The sequence below is a fragment of the Ochotona curzoniae genome, unplaced genomic scaffold (assembly GCF_017591425.1).
Source record: "Ochotona curzoniae isolate NIBS_2020 unplaced genomic scaffold, NIBS_Ocur_1.0 contig_66, whole genome shotgun sequence".
NCBI lineage: Eukaryota > Metazoa > Chordata > Mammalia > Lagomorpha > Ochotonidae > Ochotona > Ochotona curzoniae.
Window position 1 is genome coordinate 2,744,227 of NW_024466512.1, and position 10,849 is coordinate 2,755,075.

Below are 10,849 nucleotides of genomic sequence, written 5' to 3' on the forward strand. Positions count from 1 at the left end.
CCCTGTGTTGGAAAAAAAAAGGGGGGGGGGGAGGGGTTGCCAAGGAACAGAATGGGAAGCAGGGTCCAGCATCCAGATGCCAGCTTGGGCCAGAAGGATCTATGTTACCAACAGCTTCCTTTAGGACAGGCTGGGACATGCGTTGGCCTAAAACGGCATGCCAGGCGCACCAGGCCCAGAGCCCACGATATCCTCATGGCTGGTCCCAGTCACAGAAGCCAGGCCTTACTCAGGCCCAGCTGCGTCCTGCAGGTGAACACAGGCACGTCTCTGGGCCTCAGGCAGCTTCATCCAACTGCCATGCCACATTCCACACTGGAGTGCCAGTTGCCATCCTGGCTTCCAGCTGATGCACCTGGGAAAGCAGTGGACAACAGCCCAAGCACTGTCTCCAGCAACCATGGTGGACATTTGCCATAGTAGCTGCTGGAATCAGAGCAGGATGAGCACACACTCATGCGCAGATGAGCCAGCACCCCCATCCCAGCCCTGTACTCCCATTTTCCCATGGGAGAACAGATAAGCAGATGCCATAACACCCAAGCTGGGACCACAGGAGATGGATGGAATGCAAAGAAGCCTAGAAGGGCATGCCCAGCAGCCAAGAGGGCCACATCGCACATCACAGTGCCTGGGTGGGATCCCAGCTTTCCTGCCAAGGCAGGCAGCAGTGACAGCCAGAGGAACTGGGCTCCTGACACCCTGAGACTCCTGGCTCTGTCCCCAGCTCCGTGCCGGCCACTGCAGGTATCTGGGGAGTGACTCTACAGAATGGAGCTTTCTCTGTGTCTCTCTGCCTCTCAAATCAGTTTCTAAAACTTATATTTGGGTACAAAAAATATTTTGAAACCCATGAAGAATTTTTGTCTCTGTAATATTCATTTTGCAGGAACTTTCCAAACATCTCTCATCTTTGCATTTTGAAAAGTTCATGTCTCTTAATTCCATTTTTCCACGCGGTTTTTCCAAGATACAAAAGGAGCTGGCACGGCACTTCCTCATGGTCTCTCCTGCAGGCATCTTCACTTCCTGGGGGGGACCACACACACCCCAAGAGTCAGAATCTCTCTCTTCACCTCTTACTTCCCACACTGTTGCCACCTGACACACATCTGTACATGTTTGGCCACAATCCACCAAGCACAATATTGAGGGAAGTACTTTTCCCTAACGCCCACTCTAATGGCACCGTGCTTCCCCAGGGGCCACTCATCATACGTCCGTTACCTCTAAAATTTATATATGGCATTCCATTTTCAGCTTCACTTGTTTTTGATGGGGAGGAAGAGGATAAGTAGGATTTTTATTACGGTAAAATAAGATAGCCAACCTGTGTGCCTTCTATCCCCTCAGAGAGCTGTGTACAGAATCAGCATGTCGATTACAGATCATCATTTTGCCTCCACTGAAGATGACACTGAAATTTGACTCAAAGACTCAGTTATGACTAAGTCAAAACTTAGCTGCTCACTTGAAAGGCTGAACAAAAGAAACTCTAGCAAACTGATCAAAAGCATCTTTGTCAGCAGGTGAGTGCACACTTGGAGGCTGCGATGAGAAGCGAGAGATCAAGGCAGAAAACCCGTCAACTCCACAGCAGGTGAGCCGGCACTGTGCAACGACAACCGCCCTGGTCTCTGCAGTGAGGACGGGCGCCTCGCTAGGAGGTGCCCAGAGCCATTTTTCTGGGATATGTGAGTTTGCATTTTTCCCACTATAACGCCGGAATCCCATGCCCTTGGGTAAAGAAGGCTGCACTTTTCCAAATGGGTTCAGATGAGACGCCTTCATACACATGGCAGAGGAAGCAGAGGGGTGCCGCACCTAGGGGTGCCGCGCCTGAGGGGTGCTCTGACAGCCCCTTCCGTACACACCCAGCAGAACGGAAGCACGACCCAGGCTGGTGTCCCCGACCACTGCGCAAGCTACTGTGCGGCAGCTTAAGACAGACTCGGCTCAGAAAGACGCAGTAGCACGAGGGGCACAGAAAAGCTACAGCAGGCGTGACTGTCCAGCGTTCTAATCCTCCCGGGGATACGGGTCCCCCTGGCCACCCGAGCAGGCTGCTGTCAGAATACTGTCACGCAGAATGAAAGACCCAGTGGTTTTAAAAATGCAAGAGATCGGAGCAGACTTGCCGCTGGGGATAAGCCACCGGCAAATACGCACATTAGGAAATTGCAAGTGCGAACTGCAAGGGGCACTTCTGGTCACCTGCAAAAACGGCCAGTGTGAAGGAAGGGAAGCAGAGACAGCAGGTGCTAAGTGAGCGGCGACAGGAACGAGCAGAAAGCAAACAGCTGTCTGCTGTACAAGAGTCCAGAGAGAGAGAGAGGAGGAGAAACAGAGAGGAAGATCTTCCATCCAATGATTCACTCCCCAAGTGACCACAACAGCCGGCGCTGAGCCAATCCAAAGCCAGGAGCCAGGAATCTCCTCCAGGTCTCCCACATGGGTGCAGGTTTCCAAGGCCCTGGGCCATCCCTGACTGCTTTCCCAGGCCACTAGCAGGGAGCCAGATGGAAAGTGGAGCTGCCAGGATTAGAACTGGTGCCCATATGGGATCCCAGTGCATTTAAGGTGAGGACTTTAGCTACTAGGCCACCACGCCAGGCCCTATTTATTTTTTTTAAATTTACTTGAAAGGCAGAGTTCAAAGAGAGAAGAAGAGATAGAATCCTACATGCTCTGGTTCATTCCTCAAATGGGGCTTGACCAGGCCAAAGGCAGGAGCCCAGAGCTTCTCCAGGTCTCCCATGTGGGTACAGGGTCCCCAGCACTTGGGCCATCTTCCCCTGTTTTCCCAGGTGCATTAGTGGGGAGCCAAATATGAAGTGAAGTGGCTGGGATTCGAACAGGTAACCGTATGGGATGCCAGCACTGTGGATGGGGGCTTAATCAGTAAGCCACAACCCACTCCCTAGAAGTTTCTTATAGTTCACCTGGCTTAATGTGTGCTACAGCAATGCCATCCGACGTACTTACTCAGAGCAAATGGAAGCCTATATTGACATAACCGTTGATGTAATGACCATCGTGTTCATTGAACACCACAACTTTCAAAAACAAATGTCTCCACGTGATGGCACAGCCATCTACAGTACTCAGCAATGAAACAGAACAAGTGACTGATCCACAAGAAACAGACCAAAGCCATGTGCCCAGGGACAGCGAGACTGGGATAGAGGCTCAGAATGCAAGGGTGCCATAGTGGCTGGCTGCCTGGGCTGGGGGGAGGCGAGCAAAGCGACCATGGAGGGGATGTCACAGACCGTAGGCCAAAGCAGAGACTTGCAGGTGGAAAGGTGAAGGCTAACACACAATAAAGGCACCGAGGGAGCTGCAGAAGGCAGTCCTAGGGACGGAGTGCTGCCCGCTTGCCTGCATCTGCGTCTGTGGGCTCTCTGGATGCTGCCCGCAGCCTCTCGCAAGACCCCAGGGCAAGAGCACGCGCTGAAGACACTTCCTGTGTTCTGCGGTTCCCTGCACCTGCTCGAGGTGAGCCTGCCACAGCCCACAGCTCCTAGCTCATTTGCTTGCCTGGAGTGCACTGGGACATACGTTCCACAGAATCTTCTGGAAAAGGCATACTCCATTAATCTTGAAGTCATGATCAGATCTTTGTGTCCCCAGCATCTGGTCATGAATTTCTTATTTTAAGGGAAGTATCTATCTTCACTAATCTTTAAAAAAATAATAATAATCTAGTTAACCTACTTGTCATGCAACTCCCACTTTTAAGCAATTTACTTAAAATTCCTTATTGTACTAAAATTAACGATACATGTGCTACTTTGATGTGTAAAAGGATTTATGTGCTTATTATTTACACACACACATCACGGAAGAAATTAGCCTGAAAAATTACAGTTGACAGAATCTAATTATACAAGCAACCATGAATGCCTCCTAATTTTATTTCATAATGCATGTTAAACTCCCTTTCCCACGCACAATGTCTTCCCACTGTTCTTGAAATGTAGACCGGCCCAGGGTTTAATTGTGCTCTGAAGAGGAATTGTTCCAGGGAGTGGGAGCCACGAAGCAGGGCTGTAGGGCTGACGCAAAGCGACCTGGACACACGGGTCTCTCCCAGCAAGCTCCACCCTTAGCAGACACGCCATTCAACAGAGCTGATCTCCCACCAAGGAAACTGACTATTAGAGCATTAACTTCTGACACAGCCTCAGTGCTTTGTTCAGCTATAAAATTTAGGATGAGAGAAAGAAGACGTGAAACAGAACATAAGATTTTCCCCCCAAAATTGAAATCATCAAGACAGGCATCATCAACCAAACAGCATGCAGTGCTTTGCAGGCAGGCCGGCACTCCGAGCACGCCCATCTCCCTGCGGACCCCGGCGGGGGTCTGTTCGGAACTCGGGTCTCAGCAGAGAGGGGTTCAGGGTTACAGACAGGAGTGCTGGTCCACGCAGAACACCAGATCTGTCATTTCACCGCCAGAAGGCGAGTGTCAGAGGACTGGAAAACTCGGGGCAGGGATCGATACTAAGCAACGACCACGCAGACAGTTAGAGGCTGTTCAAGAACTGCTGTGTCTGTGGAGTGTTCTAGTTCCTTCCTGTTCAGGAATTCCGCGCTCACAGGAAACAGACATGGGCCAGTAGACTTACTGAGAGCTGGGCCAGGCCAGGAACGGGGTACAGCGATGACAGGATAGACATGGCGACATCCCCTGGGAGGAGGCTTTTGTCGCTGCAGTAAGGGAATCATGGAGGAGGTGTGTTCAGGTGCGGTATGCTCAGGGCTGGACAAGTGGAGGAAACAGCGGACAAGGATGCTGGAAGCTTTGCAAACTGCCCCCAGCCGAGCTTCCTGGAAGTTTTGCTAATTAGAAATCTAAAGACAACCACAAGGCCATGGACGAATCCTAAGCAAAGGGAACCATCATACCAAGGAAATCTGTATTTTCTCTGACAGTTTTGAAGTACGCATCAGTTTTCTCAAAAAAAAAGGGGGGGTGCTTTCTGGGTTTTATATCTAAACACAACATGAAACATGAAGAGAGACACTGAAGAGGAATAAATCTATAACATTGTGATGATACATAACAATGAACCACCCTTCAAGAGGCACCATGCAAATAAAAATGCAACCCGTTCGGGGGCTGGTGTAGTGGCACAGCAAGCTAAGCTGCTGCCTGCAGTATGGCATTCCATATTGGTGCCACTTCGGTCCTGGCCGCCCTGGTGCTGATCCAGCTCTCTGCTAATGACCTGGGAAAAGCAACAGAAGATGGTCCAAGTCCTTGGGCCCCTGTTACCCACATGGGAAAACCAACTGGAGTTTTGGGTTCCTGGTTACAGCTGGACCAGCCCTAGCTGTTGCAGCTAGAAGATCTCTCTCTCTCCCTCTCTTTATGCCTTTCAAATAAAGAAAGAAAGAAAGAAAGAAAGAAAGAAAGAAAGAAAGAAAGAAAGAAAGAAAGAAAGAAAGAAAGAAAGAAAGAAAGAAAGAAAGAAAGAAAGAAAGAACAAGTGCAATGCACTCAGCAAAATAATGCATTTCATGCCCTACCCTCCCTGAAATCCTGGTCTTGCATGCTGTGATGTCAATGACTGGAAGTCAGAGCCTGACCTACGGGAGCGCGGTACACGGAGAGCAGGCAAGGCCCCAGGCGGGCTCCCTGCAGCTGCTCCCCTACACCGGGGTGTGCAAGGTGCCCGAGCGGGTGAGCAGGGAGCCCAGCCTTACCTCCCCCAGCTCTGTCGCCCTCTTCCCACGCTGCCAGGGACAGCTAATTTTATTTCTCCCCATGGGCTGACATCTTACACACAGCAAAATTCAGAAAGCTCGGCCACACTCAGGTAACCCGTTTTGCCCTCCTGTACTCTTGGCAGCGGGGACCTTCTGCAGTGCCTCTGATCTCAGACTCCAGGATTTAAGAACTTTGTTTCTGAATAACAGAATCTCAGAAAATACAAGTCACTCCTTCTTCTGGGGTGAGCCAGCGGCACCTGTGCGTGTAGGTGCTGTAGGAAGAAGCAGTTGGAATAGACTCACTATTAAAGTGTGAACTACCCTACAGGTCTGTCTGTCTCCAGGCAGGTGTGTGAAAGGCTGAGCCCAGGGCGGAGTCTTGGCAGTGCACCTGCTGTCCTCCTGGTCTCTCCGGCTAAGAACAGAGCACTTCCCCTCCTCCCTCTGTCTGCTCCCAGCGGCTCCCAGTCGGCTTCCTCACCTGCTGGCCTTCCTGTCTCCAGGGACCCCTGGTCTCTCTGGGACACACAGAACCAGTCGCTAGATGCAGCAGAGCAGTCGGTACCTCTCCCAGCTTTGCTTACCAGGCCCAGTCCCAGCTCTTGTCCCTGCACTCCAGGAAAAGTGAAAGCAATGTTAGGAAACAGCAGGTGAGGCACCTTACAGAAGAAAACACCCACCCCAAATTCTCCAGCTGCGACTTGCCACAGGTGCCAACCTGCAATGCCTCCCTGCTCCTTCACAGGTTCAAGTTCTTAGCTCCTAAATACACTTGCACAAAGGCAGCCTGGCAAGGTGAGAAAACGTAAACAGGAGCTTTTCAAAAACTCTCACATCCCGTGCTTCCTTGCAGAAGACAGCCAGCTCCAGCCGAGACAGGAAAGGGAGAGCAATTCATTGTTTTCTCCAGGAGACAATGTTATCTACAAAGTGATCACACTTCCTCCCTATGAAAGAGGAAACCTGGGTGTTCGCCACTCTGCCTCGAGATGCAATAAGCAGAATCCTTAGCAATTGGTGGAAAGGATTAGCTAGGGATTTCTAAGATATGAAGCTTAGCCTGTGCTGCCGCAGCTCCATTCAGAGGAACATAACTTTTCAGGAATGTATTGCCGAGACGCGCGTGTCACAGGAGTAATACTCGCACACTCCCTGCAGCCACCTACACGCACCCCTCACCTGTGCCGCGGGAGGAGCTCCATCTCCCCAAGGAGGACACACCTGTGCCCTGCTGTCAGGTTTGGCTTCAGTCCTACCCGAGACTTGGACCCGTGAGAGGGCCACACGGATCCATTGCAGAGGCACAGCATGGAGGTCCACCAGCAGCCGGGCAGCACCCCTTCAGAGTGCCACACGGAGCCATCTGCAGGGGCACAGCATGGAGGTCTACCAGCAGCCGGGCAGCACCCCTTCAGAGTTCCGCACGGATCCAGGGACACACTGGGGCCATCTGCAGGGGCACAGCGGTGGAAGTCCACGGGCAGCAGGGCCCAGCAGCCCCACAGCCAAGGACGACAGGCCACATCGTCAGGGAAAGCCTCCACGGCCCAGCCCTGACTGTGGGCTCAGGCTGCTGCTTCGATTGCTGTGTTCTGAGCTTTCTGCGCAGCCGCAGGCTGGACCTGCAGACTACCCGACAGTCCTGTGCCTGCCAAGCTCCTTTCCTTGATAGGTTAACTCGAGAAAGGTTCATGGGGCAGGTTGGGGGCGGGGCAGAGCTATAACTGATATGCCTGCAATAATCCAGGAATGGAGATTCCTCCTGGATAGGCGCTCCTGGGAAAAGGCTGGCTGCATCTCCCTGCAGGAACAGGGCCAACTTGTGGCATCGACAAATCACAAGAGGCACCTCCAAGGCCAGGACCCCACTTTCTCAGAGACCACTCTCGGGGCAGGGGGTGCGCTCTGAGGTCCTTGGGACATCTAAAAGTGCCATGAGTGAGTCCACTCAGCCACAGCACCTCGGAGCAGGGCCATCAGCCCCAGTCCTCCCAGTGTGCTGCCTTTAAAGAGGTGAGGAGGGTGGGAAGGGCCAGCCTCACTCTGGAGCTGCCCTGGCCCAGCTCGCCCTGCCTGACCCTTCTGCGGCTGGACAGGAGTGCTCAGAAGCAGCCCAGGGACCTTCCAGATGCCTCTGCTCAGAACAGACGGCTTCCAGGTCCGACACCTCCCACTCGCTGTAACAGCTACTCTGGGAAAGCACAACTGCGATTGCTGAACTTCTCCAATTTAAAATCACACTGCTGTCGGGATAAACCAGAGGACTGAGCCGTGTGGGCCTGTGTCCATTTTCCCACGTTCTGCATCCCAGTGGAACTTTCTCAAACACACTGTGCTGCTCAACTGTGCAGTCCTCTATTACGTAGGACACCAAAGGCCCCGTAAGTACAGCTAGGAATGGTGGGTGTAGGGAAACACAGCTACCAAAAAAATCCCATCCGCCTGGCTGGGGGTCTTAGAAACACCTGGCCCACCTCCACCCGTGCTCTGGATGAACACCAGAGCACCTGTGAGTCCATCACCTGTGCCCATTCGCAGCACCAACTCTCTCTTTATAAGAACACCTGGGAGCCTGGTGTGATAGCCTAGTGGCTAAAGTCTTCAGCAAGCAGACTTGGGAAGGGGATGCGTTTCCTTCGGATCAGCTCAGCTCTGGCCATTGTGGCCATTTGGGAGTGTACCAGTGGACAGTAGATCTTTCTCCTGGTCTTTCTTTCTCGCTGTGAATCTGACTTTCCAATTTAAGAAAACGCCTGGGAGTCCGTGATCCCATGGCTGCCCCTTTAATTTGCTCAGACCCTGGGTTTCCCACAGACACCTCCGATCGTGGTTAATTTCATTTACAGGCCTCTCGACACGGCATTCACCCTGCACTTGTCACAGATAGCTGGCGGCTGAAGCCGGGGAGAGGACACGGCCCCTGGAGCCAGTCCAGACCCTGATACCGAGCTCAACCTCACACATCCGCTCAGACTGCTCAGGGGCTCAGCTCCGCCAGCAGAGACGGACTGGGGAAGGGAAGGATATGCCCCAGCTTCCAGAACCTTCTGAGACCCTTGCAAAGAGACCCCAAGAGGTCCAATGTATAAGACTCAGGCCCGGCAAGGGAGAAAGACTGTGTCTTCAACACTGGGGTACACCAACACAGCGCTTCTGAAAGCAAAGCTTCTGGAGGACTCCCAGCACCAGGTCCCCATAATTTCCAAACTGGCAGGCCCCTCACTCAACTGCTCCTGCATGTCTAGCGCTCAGCCAGGCCTGGCCCCGATCCCTGGGGCCCGATTCAAGGGGTCCCAGACCATGCCCAAATGCCCCAGCCAGGGGGCAGTGCCCTGTTCCGGGGAGACTGTGCCCAGTCCTCCTAGCGTCATGGGGATACCAGATAGTCCCTCTGTGGCCAGCAGAATTCTTCGGACGAGCCTGTGTATTACTCATTTCCAAAGCATGGCACGCCAGCCTTGGAGCCAAGTCAAGCACCAGCTCCGGGGCCGGCCTGCAGGAGGGGGCGCTCAGTTGGGCCTGGTATTCCAGAGGAGTTGAGCAGTGAGGGCAGGAGGGGTGGAGAGCAGCCGGGAGAGAGGCCACAGCCCCAGCAGGCCGCTGCCCGCCTGGGCCAGAAGCTCTAGCTCCTTCAGCGAGGTGGGAGCTGGGAGCAGGGCACCAGGGACACATGTCCTTGACAAGCTCAGGGCAGCTCTGTAAATGGCTTCCAGGGCTTCAAGGGGCAAGGACAGAGCAGCGGCCTGGGCCATCGGCCAGGGATCTGTGTGCATGGGGGGTGGCCCAAGCCTGGCCATCAGAGCTACGCAGACTCACTGCTGGGTCAACCTGGATCCACCTATGGGTGACTCTGTAGGGCGGACTGGACATGAGGCCACTGGGGGCATCGTGGCACAGAACCCGCCAGCAATGGCGACAGGAGGGCAGAGCCTTGGGTGCAACATCTGGCCTCTGGTTCCAGCTGCTCGACTTGTGCACCTTCACGTCCACAAGCTGGCAAGGCTTCTAATGCACTTGAGTGAACTTGAGTCATGGCTTTGTCTGCTACATCCCTCAGATCCCTGAGTAACAAGGAGCCCCGCGCTTGAGGAGACCACACACACCCCTGTGGTGAGGTGCCCTGGAGAGAGCAGTGGTGTGTGTGAGAAGAAGGTTAGCTCTTGGTGTGGGTGCCAACCTAACTGCAATTGGCACCTTGGAGGACCACAGCTAAGTCCTGGGCTGAGGCCTCCCTCTGCCTCACCAGCCCCAGCACCAGCCAGGGCCGGAGGAGCCCACACAGGGACGGCCACTAAGCAGCCATTCACACCCACAGCTCTCTGGGAAGCTGCACCCTGGCTTGGGGTGGGGAGCAAGGCGAAGCTCCCACTGGCCCCAAGTAACAGGGAGCCAGAGCTGGGAGGCGGGCCCCTGCCCAGGCTGCCCGAGGGCTCCCCCAGCTCCAGCCTCAAAACATCTTGGGTTCTTGAGTGACAGGTTCTGAGCCCAGGGACACCAGGCAGCAACCCCCACCCTGCCCTGGCCCAGTACACTTTCTCATCATCAACTAAGCCCGCTCAAAAACGGCACATCACCCCCACCCCTCTCCCTCCAGCCGCACCTGGGGCAGGGACCTGGGGGAACACAGCACACTCTCCACCTGGCAGACTGGCACACTTCTCCGGTTTCTAAAGTGCCATCAGTGGAAGCACAGCCAGTGGCTGCAGCATCTACCCTACTGCTCACAAGTAAACTGGAACAAACAGAAGAACTCTGTGGCTGAGCGCTTTTATAAAGGACTGACATCACCAACTTGTGTCCATCCATTTGGGTTGTGCATTTGAACCCAACACACAATAAACCACGCAGGGCCCAGGACAGGCACCCACGCTGCTGCCTTCTCCAAGGCCTCCTACAAGCAGTCTGTGGGACGGAAGCCGAGCCGGGACAGGCTGGGCCCACACACCAGAGCGGGAAGCAGTGGTGGCCCTGCAGCTTCGCACCTTCAGGCCGGGTGGGGCCGGAATGCGTTTCCGCCTAAACAAACAGCAGGGGGGCTTCCATCTTCAGCAAGCAGACTGGGGGAGGGGCTCCATTTCCTGAGGCTGGGAGGGAGGGCAGAGGGCAGGAGGACCGGCCGGAGCAGGGGG